Source organism: Equus przewalskii, chromosome 12 (assembly GCF_037783145.1).
Source record: "Equus przewalskii isolate Varuska chromosome 12, EquPr2, whole genome shotgun sequence".
Taxonomy (NCBI): Eukaryota; Metazoa; Chordata; class Mammalia; order Perissodactyla; family Equidae; genus Equus; species Equus przewalskii.
The window spans coordinates 29263639-29285170 of NC_091842.1; the positions used below are offsets into that span (position 1 = coordinate 29263639).

General features: G+C 46.4%; 1 long non-coding RNA gene across 2 annotated transcripts in view; it reads left to right on the forward strand.

Annotated features, from left to right (window-relative positions):
* LOC139074747 (uncharacterized) overlaps positions 1-17255 on the forward strand; it is a 58386-nt gene extending 41131 nt beyond the window's left edge. The window contains exons 2-5 of one of the 2 annotated variants that reach the window (XR_011524468.1): positions 1530-4357; positions 7523-7603; positions 8194-9259; positions 13572-17255. This is a non-coding gene — a long non-coding RNA (uncharacterized lncRNA). Of the gene's footprint in view, positions 1-1529; positions 4358-7522; positions 7604-8193; positions 9654-13571 lie in introns of those variants that run through there. The other variant, XR_011524467.1, reaches the window with a different exon arrangement.
* The last annotated feature ends 4277 nt before the right edge of the window (positions 17256-21532 follow it).

Consider the following 21532-nt stretch of genomic DNA (forward strand, 5'->3'; position numbering starts at 1 on the left):
CTCCACCTCTAACTCCACACACCAGCTGCGCCAGGCTTACCTCATCAAGTATTAGCCTGCAGGGGTGGGGCGCAGGTCCCCGGTCCCGGGTCCCGGGTCCCCGGCTCCCCACCCCAGACCTCACCACTCCCCAGGGCAGCTGCTTCCCCGGGTCAGACGGCCTCATTATTTCAGAGATTTCGAGAAAACACTGCAAATATGCTAAGGGGGACATACAAAGTGGGCAGCAGCCTCCAAAAGGTTAACATCTTCCTTTGCAGATGGTTTCCACAGTTGCTATGGATATCTCCTACAGGAGGCTTTGCAAGTTCCACATGAAGGGGCTGAAATTAATCACCTCCTTTGAACTGGGAGGAAACAAACCAGGTTGGGCTGCAAATGTTGCAACCTGTTTATTTCTAACTTGAACAGGGGGCCTGCGCATGTGGCCGTCTGTAGGGTGTTTGGAGGTTCAGTCCCACACAAGCAATGGGGTGCACCATATGCATCTGAAACTGTAAACTAGATGTACCCTTGGATTCAGCATTTCCATTTCCAGGAACTTAGCCAAAGGAAATAATCATTCAAATGGGCAGGTTAAATAAAAAAAAAAAATTGCTAATTGAAGCATCGTTTATAACACATAATGCTTGTGATGATGGTGTGATCTTTCCTGAGTCCCCATAATTGGCCTCTAAAGGCTGACAACAAAAACATAGTAAGCATCCCATATTTTAAGTGCTGTGACTGCCCACTGTTGGGTGGGTTAGAGGCGCTGGCGACCTGGGTAATGTTTAACAGTCAGCTCTGGGATAGGGTAGGGGGCGTGGGCTTGTCAGATAATGCCAATTTCCATGGTGGAAATACTCCCATCAGGGCTGACTTCCAGCTAGCAAGGTGCCCTCGCTGACATGGAGTTTGAAAGAGACACTGACCATTGGCGCTGGAGCTGAGATGAGCGGGATTCAGTGCACCCTGGTGAGAGGGGTCATTTTAGCAGAACAGCCCTGATCCCTTCCACCCACGCCCCACCAAAGATAGAAGAAGACAGAAGACAGGGAGGGAGGGTGACGGCACCTTCTGGAGAGGTGGAAGCTTGGTGAGGAGAGATTCTCCTGACCTCTCACTTACCCAAGGTGAGACTTTTAGTACCAGAATGTCTCTGTCTGATCTAGGTCAGAGATCTCTTTGAGGGAGCCCACGAGGTAACAGGAAAGGGGAAATTTGAAAGGGCAGAGTCAGTAGCCGTTATTAGAAAAATAAAATTCTTTCATGTTTGTCCATCAATGACGTGAGACTTGTGAATCAAATGGGCCACACTTTTGAAATAACCTAAACATCCATCAGATAAGAATTAAACACAATACGCTATATCCATTTAATGGAACAGCATGCAGCTGTTCAAAGGGCTTCCTATCTATGGTGTGCGTGTGTGTACATGTGTGTGTGCATGATGTCAGTAAGGTAATTCAAGTAACACACAATAATCACTAGTACATGCTTACTGGGGATTTTTTTCTTTTTTCTTTTCTTTTTTTTTTTTGAGGAAGATTAGCCCTGAGCTACCTGCTGCCAATCCTCTTTTTGCTGAGGAAGACTGGCCCTGAGCTAACATCCGTGTGCATCCTCCTCTACTTTATACGAGGGATGTCTGCTACAGCATGGCTTGCCAAGCGGTGCCATGTCCACATCCAGGATCCAAGCCAGTGAACCCCGGGCCGCCGAAGCGGAACATGCGCACCTAACTGCTGAGCCACCGGGCTGGCCCTTACTGGGGATTTTTAAAACTTAAATTCCGTGTTCTCATTTTAATTAGACAGTCAGTAACTCTGTGAGGTCAAGAAAACCTTTCTTCCACTGTCCTACTCTGATGTGGTCAACACTGGAGACTTAGAAACCAGTCTCCTCTGCCTCCCACAGTTACCAGCGTGGAAATATGACCACAATAAATCGGCAAGAGGGAATAAAAAGTGATTCACCAATCATTACATACAATATAATCACACTTTTATAAAAGGATAAAAAAGTTTATCCCCATGTGTATAGAAAAATGTCCAGAAAAGCACGCATTAAAGGGTCAAGAGGGTTGTTCTGAGTGGTGGGTGTAGACTTCCATTTACCTTGCCACTATTTTACTAAAATGTATTAAATTCTCACCCTAAATCTGAGACACTCTGCTAGACACCCACACTTTTCGGTTTTATCTAGTAATTTGCTCTATGCGTCTTTCCTTACGATTAGCTTGTATTTTTTTAATCAGAGCAGGAAAAGGGGGAGCTGTCTCTTCATTGACAAATGAAGTACTTAGCACATAGTACTTAGAACCTGGTGGGTGCTAGGTAATGGTGGCCATTACTTTACCATTCTGTGAATCTTGGGTCTTCATCTGCCGTAACTTCTTGAGCAACCATTGTGACAACAGCAGCAATGACAGCAAGTATTTATATAGAGTGTTGATTACGTGCCACGCTGTTCTGATATCCATCGCATGTGGGCCTCACGAGAGCTATGAGGTGACTATTATTCCCATTTTACACATCAGAAAATGGAGGCAGAAGTACAGTGGCTGCACCATGGGCCGCCTCCCTCCACCCCCAGCCCAGCCTGGGACTCAGAGCAATTTTCTTCACCTTCTCTACCCCAGCACCTGCTCTGATGGGAACAACAGAAATAGATGCACATACACGCACATGCACACACACACACCCAGAAATGGATGGGGTGGGGCTGGCCTGGGTTGTTGTTGGTGACTCAGTCGGTCAGAGGAAAAGGCAGCGTAATGCAGACAAATACAAGATAATAAGTCTGGAGCCAATGAACCGAAAGATAGGGAGAGCACATCTTAATAAAGAGTCACGAGTCCCTCCAGCCTGGAAAGGGATTTAGAGGTTACTGTGGAAAAAAAATTTTTTTGAAGTCGTCAGCACCTTGTACTGCCAGAGTAAACTTGGGAATCCGGGGGTCCCTGTGTCCACCCTGTGCTCTCCTCTCCCACGGAGGGAAGCCAGCAGTGGGTGGGTCTGGTCCTTCCGTCCTGTTGGGGCCTGGCCGGGAGCAGGGGGGGTCCTTTTTCTGCTGTGGGCGAATGCTGATACTGTGTGCAAAGCGGGCTGCTGAGTTTGAATGATGGGATCGTGTACGTGGGCACAGTCACAAGGGCTGGGGTGCGGGAAAAGACGAGCTGCGGGCTCTCAGAGTAAGGGGACTCATGGTGGCTGGAGAACCTGGGAAGGAAGGTGAAACGGGAGTGACTTGCAGATGGTTGGGGTGAATGGATGCGTCTCAAGGGCTAAGACTGGAAGGACTCAGACAAACAGGACAGCTGACAGCCAGAGGGAAGTCTACCAAGGCAGCAGTGTGTATTTCCATGCTTCGTTCCCAAGACGCACGATGCTTTAAGTAGCCATGTTGAGACAACCTGAGGTCTGGGGGAAAGTAGACTCTGACGCCAAACACACCAGCTTTGGGTCGTATCCTTCCCGCTGAATTCCTGAGTCAATGGAATTGATGCCTTGCTGCTCAGAGCCTCAGTCCCCTCATCTCTAAAAAGGGGACCAGATTGGTGGCTGAGAGGAGATGATGTGTCTGCTCGAGCCAAGCCTTCCACTGGCCCCGCTGGACTTCAGACGCATGCAGCCATGCCTGCTGAACTGGTGGGGAGGGCGGGTGGAAGATGACTCAGGGGCAGGATGGTGTAGAAAAGCTTCCCAGGAGGCAGGGCAAAAAGGGTCAGCTGCAGCAAATAATCCAGGGACAGCGGCTCTGTGCTTGGGGGCAGTAGAGAACTGAGCACAGTGTGATGCTCGTGGCTGAAACCACACCAGCGGGCATTTCTGAGCCCAAAGAGCAGACCGAGATAATATCAACAGCAATAACAACAGTTAGTTCACTCTTCACACTTTAAAGGTGGATATTATTATCCTCATTTTACAGATGAGGAAACTGAGGCACAGAGAGGTTAAGTAATTTACGTCAGGTCACCCACCCAGTAAGTGGCAGAGCTGGGATTCAAACCGAGGTCCCCTGGCTAAATTGCACATGCTCTTAACCACTGCACATATATGGCTCCACTGTTAGAAATAAAACCTCGGTATCAAAATGAGACTGAGAAGCAAGAACAACTCTCTCCTAGACCACGAGCTAGCTTTGGCATCTAAAGGCTTAGGAGGGCAACCATCAGAGGGACTCTTTGGGGCCCAAAGGGGAGGCAGAGCCACCAGGGGAGGAGAACCCTACGGCAGGAAGGACTGGTGCCCAGCAGAGCAGCAGCGGCACGCATGAAAACTAAAGGAGGGAGTGCATCCTCGAGGAATCTTCAGAGACCACGGGGCGTCAGAGCTGCCTGAGGAGAAATTTGCATGAGGCCAAGACTGCCCAGGTAAGCACGTGGGGCCGGGGGTGCTGGGGTATTTGGATCGTCCAGACTGGCCAGCTTGCAAGAAACTGTAACTATTTCCGTCTTTTTTGTGCCTTGTTACAGAGGGGCAAGATACAATCTTCTTGGAGAGGGAACAGGGCTGGGGAAGTCCATTTGCCTCTGATTTCAAGAATGCTTCTCTAAGGGAAAGGAGGGTTCAGGATGCTTCGAGCAGGGGAGAGATTTCAAGGTGACCTTGTGGAAGGAGCCGGCATTATGAAATGTTTTTGATCGAGTGGAACAAGATAAGCTGTTCATGTTGTGGAAAGGTTCAAAGCCCCGGACACCAGCTGAAATAAGAAAAATTCAATTTCTGGCATAAGATTGTGCTTTTTCTGCCTTCTAGAAGACAGACACATCCACCCCTCCCTCCTCCCCCTAAGAAAAGCAGAACGCTCCTAGGTGGTGATCCTGACATAAGCAGGGTTGTGAAGGCAAGGGTGCATGGCACAGGTGATGCTGCCCGCAGGTATTTGGAAATAGGACTGCTGTTTCAGACTAGATTCTTCCATACCACCTCTCACGTGACCAGGATCGGGACCAGGCAGTGGCCCGGGGTTATTTCAATATCCTGTTTTCTTTTGTTCTCCCACAAAAGCGATACAGAAAACTCCTCCGTGTTTATCTAAAACAGCACTATCCAGTGGAACTTTCTGCCTGGATGTAAATGTTCTCTATCTGTGCTGCCCAATATGGCAGCCGCGAGCCACACGTGGCCACTGTGCACCGGAAGTGTGGCAAGTGCAACAGAGAAACTCAATTTAAAATTTTACTTCATTTTAATTGATTTAAATAGCCACATTTGGCCGGTGGTTACCTCATGGACAGCACAGCACTGAAAGATTCGGTGGAAAAAGCATGATCCTCAGGGCCATCCAGAATGGGCTTGAATTCTGCCTCCACCATTTACTAGCCGTGCGATCTTGGGCAGGTGTCTTAACCTTTCTGACCCCCAGTCTCTTCACCTAAAAAATGGGGATGATGGTATCTACATTGCAGGATTCTTGTGGAAATGAGTTACAGATACAGAACACAGGGCAGGCCCATATGCAATTAGTAAATTGCAGCTGTAGTAACTAAATAATAAGCATGTCTCGCAGCTTCAGTATTGGCTGGGATTTCTGAGCCATGGACACGGGCTCTCGCCGATGCTGATGGGGTCAAGTGAAATTGAGGAACAAGGGGGTTGATCTGTAGTTTCCTGTGGAAAAGGCATTAGAGTGGACAGTGGGTAATGATGAGGAGCCCGTGGGGACCAGTCAGCAGGACACGTTCAGACTCAGGGACCACCAGTGAGGCAGCAAGCGACCTGGGGCGCTGGTGGGCAGGCAGGACTGGGGAGGGCTGCCTCTCCCCATCCCCCTGCTCTGCTCAGCACTGATTACCATGCAGCACGGTGGGAAGAAGCCCCTCTCCTGGAGATGTCAGCGCCCAGAGAGGGCAAGGAGGAGCCAGCCGGTGCTGAGATGCAGAGGCGGCAAAGGGAGGGCAGACAGAGGACGCGAGATAAACATGAACACGGGGAAAGACAGAGAGACGGGGAACGAGACGGAAATAGACAGAGGCAGGGACATGAAGGAAGAAAGGACTCAGAAGGAAAGAATAAAGACGGACAGGTACCAGAGAGCCAGGGACGGGCAGAGAAAGAGACGGAAAGAGACAGAGACAGACAGACAGAGAGACAGGCAGAGCGAGATCCAGAGAGACAGAGAAAAACACAAGGAACTCACACACTCCTGAAGGAGAGATGGAGAGACAGGCTGGGAGAGACGGAGTGGACACAGAAAGAGAAATGAGCAGAAGGAGGGAAGAGAAAGTCGAGAGGCACAGCCAGGAGAGGCCTCTGTGGAGAGGCGGGGAAGATGCTGAGACCCCAGGAAGCAGTTCTACAGAGAAGCCCAAGAGGAGGGGAGCACAGGTTGTCCCGGAGCGCCAGGGAGGGGACGGGCGGGCACCGGGGAGGGGGCACAGGGCAGGGGAAGAAGCCTGATGGGCTTCCCAGCAGAAGGCAGGTTGCCAATGAACTCCCTGGGTGGGTGGGTGCTCTCTGTTCCCCATCTTCCTCCCTTCCGGCCTCCTTACCATCAAAAGGCGGGCCGGGGGCAGCACAGGTCTCAGGCCCCTGCTCGCCCGCTCTCCCTCCCTCTGTCTTTCTCCGAGTCGTTAATCTTGGAGGACAGGTTGGTCTTTTATTAGCTATCTCCAAGGGTCAGCTTAGAAGGATCTGAGGAGAACCGGGTTCAGAATGTCATTTGTCATCGGGGGCCTGCCGGGCGGCCGCATCGATTCAGCCCCCTCCTGGCCTCCTATTAACGGAGGAGGCAAAAGCTGCTCTTAACCTTCCCCTCCCTGGAGTTTCCCCTCCCCTCTCCTTCCTGTTGACGCATCAGGGCTGCGCCCCAGGGAGACAGGCGGCCATGGGCGGATGGCCGGGCTGGGGGCAGGGACCGTCACTCCCGGGGAAAACTGGAGGGGTGCCCTGCTCCCTGGAATGCCTCGCCCCCTAGACCAGCGGTTCTCAACCTTGGCTGCACGCTGGGCCTCTCCGGGATGGTTTTGAGAAATGCAGATGCCTGGGCTCACCCACAGAGGTTCTGATGGAATTGCTCCGGGGTGAGGCTCGGGCGTTGCATTCCTTAAAACTGTCCTTTGGGTGATTCTAAGGAGCAACCAGGACTGAGATCTGCTGAGCTAGATCCTCCTCTGCCTGCCTTCTTGTCATCATTCAAGTCTTAGACAAGGGACACCACCTCCGAGATGTCTTCCCTGATAACCCTCCCTCCAAACAACTGTCTGTGACAACACCCCATTCGTTTCCTACAGAGCACAAGTAGCTATCTACAGTAGTCATGAAGAGCTTGGACTCTCAAGCCGGAGCGTGTGGGTTCAGATCCCTGAGCTGCCCCCCAACACTTAAGAGAATTGGGGCTGGTCGTGTATTCACGTGCCTCCATTCCTCTCCTGTCCGATGGGAGCGATGACACTTACTCCCAAGAGCTCTGGCGAGGACTCATGAGCTCATGAACCTGCTGGGCAGAGGAGAGCGAGTGCTCGGTGCAGAGCGAGCCCTGCGTCGGTGTCTGCTACTGTTGTGACCTTGGTTTTGTTTCTCTCCCCCTTGAGTAGATGCTCCACGACAGACCTAGGTCCTGATGGTCTTCGTCAGCATCCCCATTTTACAGATGAGGCAACTGAGGCCTGGAAAAAGTAAGAAACTTCCCCGGGGGCCTAGGTTTATCTGGGATTGTTGAACCCGGTGCTCTGGAGCTAGTGAGAGTGGGCAGTCTACAGGAAGCTGGTAGGCTGCTCCACGCTGTGCTGTGGAGTCCCGGCAGACGTGAGCCTGGGAGAGGGTGTTCCAGCCGGAGGAGCAGCGGTGCAGGGGCAGGAAGGAGCGGGGGCTTCTGGGGCAGGTACATGGTTCCGGGAGGTGTGGGCTGATGCAGGGGAGCGGGGAGAGGTGAGGGGGGAAGGGGAAACAGGGCCGGACGGAGGGCTCTGGAGGGAATGTAAAAATTGAGGTTTGCTTCAGGATTTCATTCTCTGTCCACACAGAGATGCAGAGTGGCTAGAATACAGGACCCTGACGTCCCGTCCCTGGGTCCCGGCCATGGACCGAGCTCTTGCTCTGTGAAGCCACAGGCAATTGTGACCCCGTGTCTGGAGTGGGTTGGGTGAGAGGGTTCTGGGGTGAGACCCCTCTAATCTGGATTAGAAGCCCAACTCCCCCACCCTCCCGCTGTGTGATCTCGGGCATGTTCCAAACCCTGAGTCAGCCGTGCTTTCCTCCTCTGTAGATGGAGGTGACAGAACCCCCCTCAGAGGGCTTGGTGAGGACCCGCTGGGATGAGGCAGGAGAACCTCCGTGCCCGCTGCTGCCTCAGTGAAGTACACACTTGCTACTGTTGTTCACGCTGACGATCGCCTCCTGGGCAGTGGTGGTGCAGAGAAGAACCAGAGCAGCTGGCAACTCTTCCTCTTGGGGAAAGGAAGGAAGGAGAGGAGGGAGGGACAGATGAAAACATCCTGGTTTCCCCTGGACTGAGGGGTTTCCTCGTATATGTGACTTTCAGTGGTAAAACCAGGAACGTCCCAGGCAAATGGGGCTGATTAGTCACCCTAAAGAAAGGTCTAATGGAGCACTATTTAATTCTTCAAAGAAAAAATTAATCAAAAAGAAAACAAAGAAATAGATTCATGCTGCAGCAAGACTGACGGAGGTTAGATCTCACACAGGACTTCCTGGCTGCTAAACAAAAGGCAAAGTTTGGGCAGGTCCTTTAGTGACACAGAAGGAAGCTCAGAGCCCAGGAGGGAGCCAGGAGCAATTCTGAGCATCCCTCTTGGGCTGCTGGTTGCTCCCTGTGACAGATTCGGCTCGGTCTCTCCTCACCTGTAACCATCATTCGTGACAGAGCCAGCAGCACGTTTCCAAATTCCAGCCATCAGAGGCGTATGGAGGATGCTCAGCCCCATTCTGACCGAGCAGTCGAGGGGAAGGCCTCTGCTTGGTGGCACCCAGCCTAATCTCAGAGACAGTGTTCTGATAGAGAGACTCATGATGGCCATCTGGGCCGCAGACACAGGGCCTTAACTTCCAATTCTGAGAGGCCTGGGGCATGCGCCTCTTCCCTGCCAAATCGTGCTAGGTCTTCCATCCGGCAGATTTACAGCATATTAACTGCAAATGAATGTCACGGCACATCTCTGTGCTTCAGAGGAAACGAAGGCAGTTCTGAAGAGGAGGCTGCAGGACTCAGGCGGTCCTGGACCGTTTGCTAACCTGCTGAGACACACAGGGTGGGGCGGGGGCAAGGACGACCCTGCAGCCACTGTCTACAGAAGGTGCTGAAACGTGCAGGGGTGAGTAACGGGTGCAGCAAGCTAGAGCATTTCAACAAAACACCCGAGCATTCTGGGCTCCCCGCTCAAGCAGAGAAGGCTGGGAGGTGTCAGTGCTCCAGGAAGGAGCCGATGTCACAGCTCCACAGCCTGCACACATTTCCTCGTCTGCGGGACCACTGTGGTCCAGCGTGTTCCTGATGTGCAGCGTGAGGGCCATGAGGTGGTATATGAGGGACTTCAGGGGCCGGGTCGCACAGCGCTGCAGCCTCTCCGTCTAACTTCACGCGGCAGGCAGGGCTGTTAAGAGCGCAACTTCTGTTTTATTTTCCTCAACTTGACACTATGGAAATTTTCAAATATTCAGAAAATTGTCAAAGTAATGCAATAAAGACCACCTAGATTCAACAGCTAATACTTTGTGGTGATCTGTCGTCTATCTGTTTGTTCATCCGTCTGTCTGTCTATTTATCTATATGTATGTGTGCGTATTTTTCTGAACTATTTAAAGTCACAGAGATGGTGACTTCACCACTAAATGGTTCAGTCTGAGAGCAAGGCATTCACTTACACAAGCACGGCATCATTATTATACCTAAGAAAATGAACAAGGATTCCAGAACATCTAACATCCAAGTTCAAACTTCCGTATTTGTCCTGACTGCGTTTTAAAATTTTTAAACCACCGTCCAAGCAAGATCCATGCACTATATTTGTTTATTGTCTTTGTTTCGTCTTTTAACCTCAACACCTCCCACCCCAAACACACACACGCACACACACAGATTCTTAAGACATTGACTTTTTGTAGAGTCTGGACGAGTCGTCTTGTAGACTGTCCCATGTTCTGGATTTGTCTGATTGCTTCCCCATGTTGTCATGTGTCTTGTGCCTCTGTCCCCTATATTTTCCATAAACTGGAATTTGGGTCTAAATTAGATTCTAGTTAATTCAAATTAGACTCATGTTTTACGTTTTCGGCAAGGATCCCTTACAGATGATGCTCTGTATTTCAAATTGCACCACCTTAGGAGGTGTGCAATATGAGCGTGCCCCAAGATCAACGGAGAGAAGCTTGTCACTTGGTTAAGGTGGTGACACCAGATCGCCCCCTGTGGAGGCACGCTTCACCCTCTCTGCTTTAGAAAGACATCCGTGGGGGACGCGTTGGCACTCGGCCAAATTTCTCCTGTCGGACCTTTCTCCCAGGGGTCCCAGCATCCATTGCTAATTCTGTCCTGAAATGATTGCTAAATTGCAAGTTTAAAAGCGATACTTTTCCTGAGTCTTTCATTCTGTTACTCCTAGATTAGCTGGTTTTCCTTTTTTTTTTTAAAGATTGGCACCTGAGCTAACAACTGTTGCCAATCTTCTTTTTTTTTTTCATGCTTTTTCCCCCTCAAATCCCTCCAGTACATAGTCGTACATTTTAGTTGTGGGTCCTTGGTGTTCTTCTTAAAGAAGCTCTTTCTTGTTTCTTTCTCTCTCTCTCCTTGTTTGCCTCTCTCCCTTTGTCTCAAGAGTCCCTATGGACTTGTGGAATTTTAGTCCTTAATGTGTAACAATCAACTTCTGTCGTTTTTCATGCAAAACTTGTCCCAAACTTGGCCATCACAAGTCCCATAAAGCTGAATTTGGGGCTCTTGACACATGCCCATCATTTTGGACACCTGCTTGCTTTCTGGAACTAGATGACCCTGGCTCACCTGTCTTTCCTCACCCCAGACCTGGAATCAGCCATTTCTCCAAGAAACGTGGCTCTTCTCAGTGGGGAGAGGTGTCTTCAAACCAAGATCTGGGCTCCAGGTGTGAGGAGCATAGATTCTGCTGTCAGAAAGCTTGGGCTTACATCCTAGCTCGGGCACCTATGAGCTGTGTGGCCTCTGGCGAGTCACCTCAATGTTCTGTGTCTCAGTTTTCTCTCATCTGTAGAATGGAAATAGTAACTATATGTCTGACATTGTAATATTATTAAAAGGATTAACTATGTTCACATTTGGAAAGCTGTTCAGGCATTACTTGGCACATAGCTATACAGATGTCTGCTAAATATACAATGCCTTACAGTTCATGCAGATGGAAGGAGGACGTGGAAAAGACCCCTGGGCATACAGAGGCAGAGAGAAAAAAATTTTTTAAAGATATTATTCTATTTAATTAGGATAGACATAAGTAAAAATATCATTGTGTTTATTTTTACTCTTTCCTTCTCTTAATGACAGATGATACTGATTTGACTCTTGGAGTCTTGAAATAACATTTCCTTTTTTAAAAAGTAAGCAAATTTTTATTGGAGTACAACATAGAAGCAATGCAAAATTTCCCCTTAAAATAAATGTATTTTAAAAAATCAAATGAGCTGATTTTAAAAAGTGATTAAATTCTAACCACTGAGGAATGCAGATATGTAGAAAATTGATGACCGTGGCATGGGAGTGACCAAGGTTTGGGCAGTACCATAATAAAGTTGCCTGGGGAGAACCCCTACTCCCATTGTTTGGAATGATTTTAAGTTGAAAATGGAAATAATTTTAGTATTCTCTGGATGCTTGTGCTATGATGTCCTCACACACCTGGGTCCTTCAGGGCCGATGACCCAACTGGAGAGCATTAAGCATCTCCAGGGACGATGGAAATGGAGCTTAAACATTCCTGACTCTACTTATCCACCTTAATAATATTTTCCCCACCACATTTTCTGTGATGATCACTGGGTGAAGGGAGGGCTGCAATTCTAGGAAGGGCGACCCCTGGGAGAAGACCGGATATGCTATGCTGAGGCTTGCTGTGACATCTATAAATGCCTTGATCAGAAGTGCTTATCAACACAGCGATGGAGACCACAGACTGTCTGCCCGGGGAGTCCTCTAGGCATGAAATGAAATCTCCCTCTCCAGCCACAACGGACTTTGTCTTCTTTCCATCACTCCCAGGACTCCAAACAGCCATGGGTACCAACATGGGGTTCATTGACCAATAAGCTCACAGAGATCTAAAAACAAACCTAGTCAAGAACCCAGGATAGAAAGGAGCAAGAATCAAGGATGGCCACACTTGAACGGAGAAAGCTAGAAGATAGAGCAGAGTCTGTCTGTGGAGTTTGCCTCATCAACTCAAAGATTGGGTTTACACGTTGGCATCTGACTCATCAGCCGTTTCACCAGCATCTCTCATGAGCCAAGCACTGAGGAGATCTAAGGACACACTGTACTTAGTGGTTCCAGCCGCTGTGAACACTGTTCACTGAAGGTCTTTCCACTGACAGCCCTGGCTGGAAACAGAAGGTTTTAATCAGGTGGCAACTCCAGGATCTTTAGGAAACCACTGTAGAGTAACTATTTCTAGGAATTTGGATTAAATTGGATTGAAATTAAAATGAGAGGGATGTCCTAGCCTTGTCCTTCCCCTCTTTCCCGTACTCTTTCTTTCTTTCAGTTATTTATCTTATTCTCATGCAATTTCAGGAGACGGAAGTTCTCTCACTATGAAGGGGACCTACTCCAGCTGGACTGGGCCCTTTTCCAGGCAAAGGACATTTGAGTGGACAGTATATGGAAAGTGACAATGTTTCCTAAAGCAAAAGTTGGGATAATACACAATCTGCCAAAAATAAGTGCCTGTGGAGACAGCAAGACAGGCTGTTTTAAGTTGGATCTCCCCCAGCCGATCTGGGGTGTAAGCGGATGACAATCGCCACAGGGGTTCACTCTGGTGTATTTTGCACGAGCGATTTTTAGCGTCATCTGTCTCGGTGCATTTCTCCCACGTCCACAGCATCTGCCAGCAGTGGCGTTCGCCTGTGCTTTCTGATAGACGGGGAAGGGGGATGTGAACCCGAGACCTCTTCCACGTGTGTGGAATGCAGAACTTCTGGGCACAAACAATGAAGGCAGAGTTCTGTAAAGAAGTTGGGAGATGGAGTGGGGTCTCCTGATATTTCCTCCTCTGCATCCCTCCACTGGAATAATCGGAAGACTGATTCTCAAGTCAGGTGTCTTTATAGAAGGGTACCTACCTGGATAATTTTTTTTTTTAATTTTAAAATTTAATTTTATTAAAGTGGCAAAATAATTCAGCATTCTGGAGCACAACCGTGCAACGAGAAGCATCACATTGACTGAAGTATTCTCCTATCAATGTCATCCCCAACCAGGGAGACAGAAGGAAGGACTGTCGGGCTGAATGGGGATGGAAACTGTGACGTCAGGATTTGGGGGTTCTGGATCCCCAAGTGGGCATTTAATAAAAATCAGTTGAATGAATCAATGAATGAATGAATGCTACATAAATTGCAGACTAAGCGATCTATATTTCTCTATCTCTTTTTCTTTAGAATCTTGAAAAACAAATCTGATTGGCTCAGCCCAAACTAGGCACTGATTCCTCTTGGATCAAATGGACTCACCCTGGTGCAATCAGCTGTGGCCACAAGGGTGGATCATGCAGTACAAACAGTGCTGTCTGTTGGACAGGACCTGGGACAGGTGGACACTTCCAAAGGAGACATGGGTTAACCAGCACGTCAACTTGATCTCAGCCTCCGGTTGTTCTTTGCTAAGGAAGTGACATGGCCTCGTGATCAGTGTGGCTAAGAGGATGATCCTTGTCTGGTTTGAAGGGTCTTTGGGGGTCCCACATTGCTTTATTCTATGTTGCAATGGTCATGTCTTGCTTTTATCCTAACGCCCTAAGCACTCACTCTGTTGCCACATGACATCTCATCCTCTCTCTCTCCTTCCTCACCCAAGTGGCCCGTTGCGGTACTTCTGTCCTCTTTTCTGAATTAATATTCTTTTGGGGGACTCCGTGAGGTCTAGTTATCTGTTTGGGTGAGAAGAATTACTTATTCTTCGTTCAAATCTGAGCTGTAAACAGACTCCGCGTGCCATGGGGAAATGTAGCCGTGGTACTTTCTGACCAATGCCGTTGTGTGTTCCCCCAGGTGCAGAAAGAGCATGTGATGGGCATTGTACTCACTCCCTCTGCAGTGTTCTGTGGCCTTAGAAATGGGGGACTTACGATGCAGTTACTGCCCGCCTACTGTCTAGACATGACAACGAGAATGTCATGAGTACACGAGGGTAACAGGTTTGTCACAATGCACTTTCCACCAAATGCCACCAGTTCTTCCCTGGGGCATGTGGAGAATTGCACTGCCTCACCCCATTGAGGTTAGATGTGGGCAGGTGACTTGTCAAATGAAAGGTGAGCAGGAATAAAACATATCACTTCTGAATGGAAACTTTAAGAGCCAGCGTGGTTTTCCATGGACTTTTTCCTCTATCATGGTGCCCGCAACACCCCAGAGTGGCTGTTCCATCTAACTGGGTCCTGGAGAGAGGAGGAGAACCCCGAGGTGACCTGTAGTTGACTTTTGTTCAAGCTGTGGCAACGGGGGGCTGTTTGTTACCACGGTGTAACTTGGCTTATCCTAACTGATGTATAGGATATGGGTATACACATAAAAGGATTTCTTTCAGGAGTTTACTCATCTACCCATCCATCTGTTCAAACATATATTGTGTACTTACTGTGCAAAAAGTACTTAAATCAAGGAGAAATAGAATTGATTGAAAAAAGTGGTGTCAAATAGGACGTGTGATGTCTTGTGTACATGTGTATGTGTCTATATATACATGTCTACAAAATAACCAGATTGAGTACTGACTATGAGTGAGGCATAGTGTGATTTGCATGAATTAGCTTATGCAGTTTGCTTTTCTTTAAATTAGAACCATATTACAGTTTAGGGAAAAAACCTTGGGGCTCAGAGAGGTTCTGGAACTTACACAACATTGCATAGCTAATAAGTAGGAGATTTGGGTTTCAGATCGAAGTGTGTCTGCCTCCAAACGACTTCACCACCACGCTATCTTCTCCCTTTTCAAATGCTAAGATAGTTCTGTGTTTCTCCAGAGAACCACAAGAAAGCCCAGAAAAAATAAAAACTCTGCCCTTTCAAGTCCTTGCAGCCAGCCAAGCTCTTGGGTTTGCTTTGACAGGTTGTCTTCCTTTCAAAATCAAAATGAGGCAGCACAGATGGAAATAAAGGCCAGCTGTTCGGTGGAGCAAGATACCTGCGCGCACGCCAGCAGGGGCCGGGCTGTTATTCCAGGAGCCCCTGGCGTCGGCGGTTCTGCTCATGCCTCATCCCACTGTGCGTGCATCCGCTCGGGCTGCGCCTTCCCCAAATAAGGGAGAATCTCTACAAATTGCATGTTTTTATGCAGACTTAGGAAAATGTGAGGGATTACGGTAAGAACGGACTGATACCATCATTAATCAACAACCAGGGAGAGAAAAGGAAGGGATGAAAATGTAGGTTCTTGTATTAGGAGAAGATCTGTGGGAAGAGATTAGAAATATCGAGAAGCTGGAAATTGGTTTCTTTTTTTTTGCAAATGCTTTTCCATTCTTGAAGTTTTAAAAGTTGTGGGGGAGTTTCCTGGCCACAGAGAGAAAGCCAATAAAGGCAGCCCCCAAGGCATTCATTCGTTCATTCGTTCATTCATTTGAAAATCACTTTCTCAGTGCTCACTGTGTGCAACTGGGATGTGAAGAGAGAAACAAAATTTTATGTAACAGACACTTAAATAAAACCTACTATGTGCCAGGCACTGCTCTAAGCATTTTACCCGTATTAACTCATTTAAGGCTCACAAAAACCCAGAGAGGTAGATACTCTTATTATCTCCATTTCGCAGAAGAGGAAACTGAGGCACAGAGAAGTTTAATTACCTTGCCCGAAGTCATGCAGCCTTTGAGATTTGAAGTGCGGCAGGTCTGGCTCCAACACTGTGCTCTTTATTGCACTGCCTCTCACGGGGTCTTGGTCCTCAAGCTCACAGGTTGGTAGGGAAGAGGAACTTAGACACAAAACAGTCATTTTAATAATGTGATACCTATTTTGATGGAGACATCCAAGGAGAAAGAATTCAGTTCTGCTTGGGGACATCGGGGAGAGCATCACTGAGAAAGAAATCCTTAAATGCCATCACGCATTTGTTAGCCACGTGGGCAAGTGCAGGAAGGGGCCCCCTAGGTGGAGGGACCAGCTTGAGCAAAGGCACAGAGGCGAGAGGCAGCCTAGGCTGAGCAGGAAAGCGCTGAGGCATGCAACATGCAAAGGAGGGCAGAAGAGACAAGCAAGGAGGGTAGATTGGGCAAAACGAGAGAGGCTCTTATATTCCAACTAAGGCATTTCTGGGGTTGGGCGTCTGCCTTCTGCAATGCTGATGCACACAGAAAAAAGCATCAGGTTGCATCAGGTCTCCCAGCTGTACTTTAAAAAGGTGCCTGGCATCAGTGGGGAGGGCTGGCTGGGAAGGAGGGTAGCAGATCTGTTCAGAGAGAAGCCTTTAGAATCAGACAGCTCCGAGCTTGACTCTCAGCTCTCAGTTTCTACTCATGTGACCTCAGGCAACCTACTGGACCTCCTGGAGCCTCGGCTGCCAAGTGGGTCGTTGCAAGGACCGTACAGAGTGGCTGCTGGGTCTGTTGCTGGCACGCTTTTTCTTGGATCTGGATGTAGGTATACTATTTAAGAGGATAATACTCTACAAGATGAAGGGGGAAATATGACACTCTTGACCTGTCATGAACAGGGTTGTTTCCCCTATCCCATAGTGGGAAAGATTCATTTGCTCTGATCCCACACTGGGATCCCCTCAAGACCAAATGCAAGGTCAAGTTGATCTGTTGTCAGCAGAGGTGGCATGGGAAACCAACTCAACACTCTTGGCTTTATAATCAAGGGCTCTGATCTCTCGCTTCTCAAACTTTAACGTGCACACAAATCACCCCAGATCTTGTTAAAAGGCATCACAGGAAAAAAAAATGTGTAACTATTTATGGTGATGGATGTTAACCAGACTTATCGTGGAGATCATTTCCCAACATATATAAATATCGAATCATTATGGTGTACACCTGAAACTAACATAATGTTCTATGTCAATTACATCTGAATGTTTTAAGTAAATTAATAATTTAAAAATAAAAACATTTTTAAAAGGCAGATTCTGACTCAGTAGGACCATGGGGCGGCCTGAGATTTTGTATTTCTAACCATCTCCCCGTGGGTGATGCTCATGCTTCTGTGCCAGAGACCACCCATGGAGTAGTAAGGCCTTAATCGACTGAGCTCACCCCCATCCTAAGACCTAAATGGCCTAAACCAAAAGTAAGAATGAAACCCAATATCTCTCATTGATGGCCTTACTTACTCCTTCCGCTGAATATTCTCTAAGCACTTACTGTAGTCCAGGTCCTGGGAAAACAAAGATACCTACACTGTGGGTCCTGTACGCAACCAGCTTGCCCCTCTACGCAAATAGAGAAGGAAAGAAAATGGGACTGACCATTTTTGGAGTAGCTGCTGTATACGTACTTAATCTCATGTAATTCTCCCAAAAGTTCTATGAAATTGCAATCTTTCACCCCATTTTGGAAAGTAGGAAACAACGGTTTGAGGACGAAAGATAACTTCCGGCCAAATTCAAATCTGGGATTTGGAGCCAGGTCTTTCGGATTCCACTGCCACATTTCTACTTTACAGCCGTGAGTTGATTGCATTCTGCTTTTATTTACTCTGAGCTCGACCGTGTCTGTTTAGGTTTAGATGGTGAACTTTTTTTTTCCCCTCATAAATTTAATTGCTGACATAAAGGAAAAAAAAATCCTGATGTAATTGAACAAGAAGATGTTTACAACCCTCCTCAAGCCATAGAGCTGCTGGCACACGAAATTGACGACAGTGAGGAAAGGGGAAATAAAAAGAAGGTGAAGACCAAGACAGATGTAGCTACAGAAATGTCGTGTTAATATATGGATTGACGTCCCAACCCTGGCATCCTCAGTTGGGTAACTTTTTGAAGACCATTTAACCATCTCAAGAAGATTTACTAAATAAACTCTCAAATTTGCCAGAGCTAGACTTCTAAAAACAACCCTATAAATTACAAAGAAGTGATGTGGTAAAGAGTCACTGTAGTTATTTAAGGATGGAACGAAATTGCAGGAGTTGGAAAGGTCATTGTCCAGGAGTCTTGCACCAGACCCTGGAGGGCTGAGAACCTTTCAGAGGAGCGGCTCCGATGTTTGCTCCCAATCCAGATAAATGCATACAGATGTTGCTTGATCTTGATCAACTCGCTTCTCAGCATGAATACAAAATTGATTGGGCCAAATCAAAGCTCGTGCCAGTGAAGGCTGGCTGCATACAGAAATAAAATCAGCCACCTCCCATTTACTTAGAAGTCTCTCGCTTAAAATACACTGGAGGAAAATGTGCGCTTCACTTTACAGCAAGAGCCAAATTGCACAGCGACAAAATTATTCCCATCATCATGACAGCCTCAGCCAATCGTTCCCTTTTTTTTAATGTGCTGAAAGGAGGCAAGTTGGCATCATGAAAAGTATTTTTTTCTCCCAAAATACATCATGAAATATGGAGAAACTAGAAACAGAAGAAGGGGCCCACGCATAAATCTAATTCTGAGACTGGACTGTTGAGTAACGTCTGTTCTGAAGGTCCTAAGGAAAGAGGCTGTGTTCGTTGCCTCCCGCCTCCCTTGATGGCCCTAGGTTGGCGTGGACATGGATGTTTTTCCTCCAATTCAGCTCCTATTTTGCAAGTAGGATGTCTTCCCAGCAATCTTTAATCTTCACTCTTGCTTGATGAACTATAACTGTACCATGTACCATGTCTTATGACGTGGTCCTTCTTAAGTACTTCGTCAAGGAGATAACAGATGTTGCATACTTTCATTTCCTATTCCCAAATTTGTCCAATGTATCCTTCTTTCTTCCCCCTGTCCTTTATTACCTAATAAAGTTCTGGAAGCCAGTCCAGGATGTTCTGATATGAAAATCACCTAAAATGGAAAGGTCACCTCGGCTAGTGCTCAGCCAGCCTTGCCACGGTCTTCCCATTCTTGAACTATGATCTGATCTTCTTCGTGTCCATCTTTGTCCTTTATTTTCTTCCTCTGGAGAAGGACTTTTACTCAGCCCCAGCAAGTCAGCATGCTTCTCACTCGGTTTCAGCAATTCTCATGTTCAGATGTCTTATGCCCTTTTAATATCTGTTTCAGATTATCGTCCTCACCGCTGAGAAGTGACAGCATGCATTTTTTTTTTTTCTCTGCTGAATTGCATTTTGTTCTTTTTTTGAATTTCATGCTTGGAAATTAGATTTTGCTGTCTTTGGTTGTTTCTAGTACAGGAGGAAGATTTTCTTTCCAGCACAGTTACTTAATATCCCTTTCCAGAATATTACTTAAGGAGAAAAGGAGTCAATTCTTCACATACCTATAAGAATATGTCCTCATTTTTACTTCAGAGGAAATTGGTCACTCTGGATTTTAAGGATGAAAGTTGCACAGATGAAGGAGGAGCATGTTATTCAAGTTAAAGCCCAGTATTTCAAGGATGATCAAAGGTTTTACCTTACATATCAAGTTGTTGTCTGGCATGTTGTGGTGAGGAAGATTCTGAGGCTCAGTTCAGACTGGATGAGAAAATATGGTGGGACGGATCAGTCATGTCTCCCATGGGCTTGATATGCAGATATGGTAGAGCATTCATTCATTTTTTAAAATGCTAACTCTGGCATCAGACAGTCCACAGTCTTTCTGATATACCCACCAGATACATTTACAAAGAAATTTCAAGAAAAGGTCAAAATTTCCAGGGCAAAATATCAAGTGATCTTCCCCCAAAGCTGTCACTTCTGTCAAAAAGTTTTATTACTCGTGCCAGCTCTGATTAATTAATGATTGCCAGGACAGTTGGGTTAAGCTCCATGATTGATTAGTAATGTCCGCCACAGATGAAGGAGTGGACATGGTGCCATATGTATCCTATATTTTGCTCTCCTGGCTTAGTTCAATATGCCATTTACTCTGTCTTGGGAAGGTAATAAAGCAGTAAAGCCTTTGAAAGCATCCCACAGAGTCAGAGCCTGAATTGATCTCATATCTGTTAGAGGAGAAGCAGAAATAAGTTGAATACGGCAAAATGTAAACATTCTTATGCCCCAGATTTAAAGAATGACTTCTTCCAGCCCATATGGCAATATTTACAAAAACTGACCATATTTTGGTCATAAAGCAAGGATCAGTAGCATTTAGACCACATTCCGAAATCACAAAGGAAAACAAAAGTCAAACCTCCAGATGATTTGATAGCCACATGAAAAACTCACCATATATTTGCAGATTTAAAAACGTGCTTCTCAATAATTCAAATGTCACTTGACATGATTTATTTCTGTGTATATTTTCTCTTTTCCTCATGCGAATGCAAGTTCTATGGGGCCCAACAGCTATGGTTACTACACCACCCCTAGCACACACACAGAATTTTGAGTCATAGTAGGGGCATGTCGAATGAATGAACAAATGAAGGAGTGAACGAATATCAACACATATGAGATTTTATTCATGAAGTACTTTAAGGGAAGTGAATAGCCTTAAGTACATATATTATAAAAGAAGAAAGATACAGCATGAGCTAAACGCTTAGCTTGAATATTAGAAAATAAACAGTGAATTCAAAGAAAGCAGGAAAAAACGGTTTTTAAAATGAGCAGAACATAATGAAACAAACAAAAAAGGAATGAGAAGAAAAGAATAAAACAATTATCTGGCTCATGTGGTTTATTTTAGGCAAGATCTACACATTTCTGAGGAATATATAATCCTTTGCACATAAAACATTTTTAAAAGAATGGACAAAGAGGAGGATGGTACAGTTAATTTTATAAGGTTAATACCCTTGATATCAAAAACCAGGCAAGGAAAATGATGTCAATCTCATTTATAGATTTAGGTGTAAAAATCCTAAACAAAAAATTAGTAAACAAAACCTGGCAGCTTAAAAATAAATGAACAGCCATAACCAATTAGAGTTTATTCCAGGAAGGTAAGGATGAGGAAACATTAGACAATCTATCAATATAAGTTACTACATAACAGATTAAAGGAGAGAAATGATAACTATCTTCATGGAGGCAGAAGAAGCATTCAATAAAATTCCACATTCATTCATGTATTAAAAAATAAAGCTAGCAAACTAGGAATAGTAGGAAAAATCCTTAATATTTGAAGAAATATTTGCATTTGGTATGATTATTTACATAAGAAAATCAAGAGACTATCCAGACAAACTATTTGATTTTTTTAAAAAAAATATGGGTACAAACTCAAATAAAATTAGTGTATTTGAACACCACCAACACTAAATTAGGAAATGTAATTTTTAATGTCTTATTCATAGTAGCAAAAACAAATA